Here is a 5000-nt window from a genome sequence, read left to right as displayed (position 1 = left end):
GTGGGGGGCGCTGTTGGTTCAGCTGTAGACCTGTATGCTAAGGAGGGCATTAAGGCCGTGTTTGCCAGTGAAATATATCAAGCCTTGACTGAGTAGCTGACGATTTGATAGAGATATCACTGTCCCAACGGAGTACTGACGTAAGGAAACAAATCAATATGTTGTAACTTTAACAGTGTACGAAAAAATAATGGTCATAGGAAGAAACAGTTCTATATTATAACCTAATAATTGTTAGAAATACTATTACAAAAAAAGGTTCTACTAATTCAACTCAAGAATATCAGATTTAACAACTAAAACCACCCAATATTACATAAACAAATAGTTAATTAGTACTTATCCAAGAATATAAACAAAAGCGTTTCCTACATTGTTCATCGTACACAAAACATGATGTAAGATAAGCAAGATTTTTATTTTTATTTTGCATGAATTGTCTTTATCTAATCTATCAATTATCCTTTTCTATAAAATAATTTACCCTGCATTAATATTTTAAAGACTAATTATGTATGAAATTGAAGTTGAAAATCTCCACACTCAAGTAATTGAATTTTCATGGGAAATGTGGAAGATAAAAGCTTAATCATTTGAATTTTAAGCTTTTTATCAGCTTCAAAATCAATTAAAATCTGTATAACCTGCTATACTTTGTTTCATAATTACACTTATATGAAATTAATCATGAAACTAGGATAATGTAAAACGTACACGAAAGCACTCCACGTGTAAGGTGATACTCATATTCTTCGATTTATTTTACATTTATCCACTTCACATTTGCAATGAGAGAGAGAGAGAGAGAGAGAGAGAGAGAGAGAGAGAGAGAGAGAGAGAGAGAGAGGACAACTTTTCCTTTAAGTACTGTATAAGCACGAACCCGGAAGCGACCATGCAAAACAACTAAAACTTTTTCCACTTACTGACGAAAAAAACTTCTGGTGTGTCTTTCAGGACTCCCGTTAACGAATGGAGTAAAGCCAATGGTCAATTGAAAATCCCACGCCATCTATTGAGAGTTTTCTTACCTAACAAAATGGCGAGATCTGCGTTACAACAATGTTACATACTTGCGAAATATTTTATAATGTCGATAAAGGATAATCAAATTACAGTAACACAAACAAATTATGAAATATAAATATATATATATATATATATATATATATATAAACTGTATATATATATATATATATATATATATATATATATATATATATATATATATATATATATATATATATATATATATCTTTCCCGTCACGCTGAACACCATTGTCAGACGTATAGCAATTAGGTCTCTCCCCGTCCCTCGGGTATGAGGGAGAGGAAGTAGTCATACTATAGTGAGAAGGGGTACCACGAGAAGTACAGACGTAAACCACCACTGCCGTGTTGTACTTAGGGAAGGGGGAGGGGTTGGAGAAGGTTGAATGTGTGTGCATATCTATCTAAATAGCAGTCAGGCACGTAGTCTATAGTGTATGTATGTATGTATGTATGTACGTAAACCACCACTAGCGCGTTGTAATTAGGGAAGGGGGAGGGGTTGGGGAAGGTCAGGCACGTAGTCTAGTGTATGTATGTATGTATGTGTGTGCGTATAATATATATATATGTATATATATATATATATATATATATATATATATGTGTATATATATATGTGTATATATATATATATATATATATATATATGTATATATATATATATATATATATATGTATATATATATATATATATATATATATATATATGTGTGTGTGTATATATATATATATATATATATATATATATATATATATATATATATATGTATATATATATATATACATACACAAGAGGACGAATTTGGTAATCAACGATCAAGTAAGAGAGAAAAGCATGGGTTCTACTGAACATTTAAGGAAAAAATTGAATGAAAAAAATCTTAGTGGAGCGAAATATACCAGAAGAAAAAGGCGAATGAGCAAATGAAAAATCCATTCCAGTGTTGAAAGAAAAATTCTGGAATGTAGAGAAAAGGAGGGAAATTTATCTGCTTGATGCACAACTGGTATGAATTCATTTAAATATTAAATTGTTTGTGAAAGTGAGTTTTGAGGATGTAAATGTAGCATATATTGTACTCCTTTCTCTAATATCTATTAGAAAAAGGAGTACAATATGTTTATAAAATGAGTGGAAGGATCATGAGTAATAAATGGTATAAATAATTGTTTTATTATTATTACTATTATTATTATCAATTTGTACCAACCGTGTTTCACACAATTGTACATAATTCCTTTTGTATATATGACAATCTTCGCTCTTCCCTCGCACTAAAACGAACATGAAAATTCATGTCTGGTTTTTCCTCTGTAATATTGTCTGTCTTGTGAACTTGTTATGTCCTGTTGCCTTGAGGTTTTGTATATAAGGAGAGTGTTCTACAATAATATAACTCAGTCGATTGCTTCCTGCCTTTGAGTTCACAACCCTCTCTCGGCTCCGTCACAAATTGGTAAGCTACAGCCCTAGTTGGAAAAGCAGAATGCTATAAGCCCAGGGGCTCCAACAAGGAAAATAGCCCAGTAAGGAAAGGAAACAAGGAAAAAATAAATATGCTAAGAATAACATTAAAATAAATATCTATATAAACTATAAGACCTTTAACAAGAGGAAGAGAAATTAGATAGAATAGTGTGCTCGAGTGTACCCTCAAGCAAGAGAACTCTATTATATGTGAAAGGGCAATAGAGATGACTGTATTAACCATAGAGAGATGATAGACTTCAATATTAGGAGGAAAGATGGTATGTGGATGGATGGATAACTGAAGCATTGAAATGTTACGATCTATTTGAACCTACAGCCAAGGAAGTAGGTAGAGGAATCTCAAGTGGTTATTATGAAACCTTAGACATTTTTATATAAAGGGAAAAGAAGCACACACATATTAGGAGATAATTTAAAGAAATACGATGTGGATGTCATTGATAGTACATGGTGTAAAATTTATTTGTTATAAAAATAGTATTTTTTTTTACTATGAGAGTGATGTTTCTACAAATCTGATCAACAGAATGATGAGAAAAAATAGACGGCTGATATCTAAAGATGATAGTGTTAAGTGGCGAGGGTGAAGAGAAATTGCAGATACAGGTGAAAACATTTGAGTGTATTTATAAGATGAGAAAAACAGAGAAAATGTTAGTGTGGAGGCATAATACGGGAAGTAGTCGATTCTTATAAGTATTAGAGAATAACGTAACAAACGAATGCAAAATGAGAGAATATGGGAAATCACATATCTCCAGCAAGGAAGGTAAAAAGAGATGAAACACTGCAACAAGTGTTTATATCAAAGGTAAGCCGAAGAAGGTAGAATAAGTGAAAAGACAGATCGCGAGTATATTGATGTAGTTGGATTAGATGAACTGAATGAAAAGCACTGCGGTAGAAAAGGCGTATAATTCCGGAGAATTAAAAGGAGGTTAAGAATGAATAACAAAATGCTGGCTTGATGGAGTTGAGTAAAAAAGAAAAAAAAGAAAAGAAAAGATGGTCGACGAACTTTGATATTGTTTGTCTTAGGTAATGAACATTAAAGGAGAATTGTTTTTTTTTTAATAAACATGAGTACAGTATATAAATATAAATTCATATGTATATACATATATATATATATATATATATATATATATATATATATATATATATATATATATATATCTTTCCTGTCACGGTGAGCGGCAACCACTCGGAAACTACAATCTCCCACAAACTGCCGTGTAGTAGTTAAGAAAAGGGGAGGGGTGTGAAGGGTAAATGTATGTGCACGCGCGCCTGCGCATATCTATCTAAATATTTCGGTGTGTAATTTTAAGCTGGGTCGCGTACACTAGTACATATATAATTCATATATTCTGTACTTTAGTTGCGTGAAGCTTACACTCTCTCTCGCTCTCTCTCTCTCTCTCTCTCTCTCTCTCTCTCTCTCTCTCTCTCTCTCTCTCTCTCTCTCTCCGGACCGATTGTACTTAAATCAGCTGATGTATTCTATCGTTTATTATAGTTTCTATTTATGTCAAGATATACGACATTGGTCTCTCTCTCTCTCTCTCTCTCTCTCTCTCTCTCTCTCTCTCTCTCTCTCTCTCCGGACTGATTGTACTTAAATCAGCTGATGTATTCTATCGTTTATTATAGTTTCTATTTATGTCAAGATATACGACATTGGTCTCTCTCTCTCTCTCTCTCTCTCTCTCTCTCTCTCTCTCTCTCTCTCTCTCTCTCTCTCTCTCTCTCTCCGGACTGATTGTACTTAAATCAGCTGATGTATTCTATCGTTTATTATAGTTTCTATTTATGTCAAGATATACGACATTGGTCTCTCTCTCTCTCTCTCTCTCTCTCTCTCTCTCTCTCTCTCTCTCTCTCTCTCTCTCTCCGGACCGATTGTACTTAAATCCGCTGATGTATTCTATCGTTTATTATAGTTTCTATTTATGACAAGATATACGACATTGGTCTCTCTCTCTCTCTCTCTCTCTCTCTCTCTCTCTCTCTCTCTCTCTCTCTCTCTCTCTCTCTCTCTCCGGACTGATTGTACTTAAATCAGCTGATGTATTCTATCGTTTATTATAGTTTCTATTTATGACAAGATATACGACATTGGTCTCTCTCTCTCTCTCTCTCTCTCTCTCTCTCTCTCTCTCTCTCTCTCTCTCTCTCTCTCTCCGGACCGATTGTACTTAAATCATCTGATGTATTCTATCGTTTATTATAGTTTCTATTTATGACAAGATATACGGCATTGGTCTCTCTCTCTCTCTCTCTCTCTCTCTCTCTCTCTCTCTCTCTCTCTCTCTCTGTCGTCGAACTGTCGGCCAAGACCTCCGGTATGTGTTTTTCTATTATGAAATACCACATGTGGTTGGATCGTAGCCAGTAGTAGTTCCTCGCGTGTCAAAGGCAATGTTACACGTCCTTCCTATAAAAAGATATTTCA

The 5000-nt window shown here is 33.8% G+C and overlaps 1 protein-coding gene across 5 annotated transcripts in view; it reads left to right on the top strand.

Moving 5' to 3' along the window:
* Positions 1 to 5000, top strand: part of LOC137644135 (PDZ and LIM domain protein 3-like) — a 202187-nt gene that overhangs the window by 94268 nt on the left and 102919 nt on the right. The window lies entirely within an intron of this gene.

Source organism: Palaemon carinicauda, chromosome 7 (assembly GCF_036898095.1).
Source record: "Palaemon carinicauda isolate YSFRI2023 chromosome 7, ASM3689809v2, whole genome shotgun sequence".
Taxonomy (NCBI): Eukaryota; Metazoa; Arthropoda; class Malacostraca; order Decapoda; family Palaemonidae; genus Palaemon; species Palaemon carinicauda.
The sequence above is the reverse complement of the archived record's forward strand: the minus strand, read 5'-3'. Positions and strand labels throughout refer to the sequence as shown.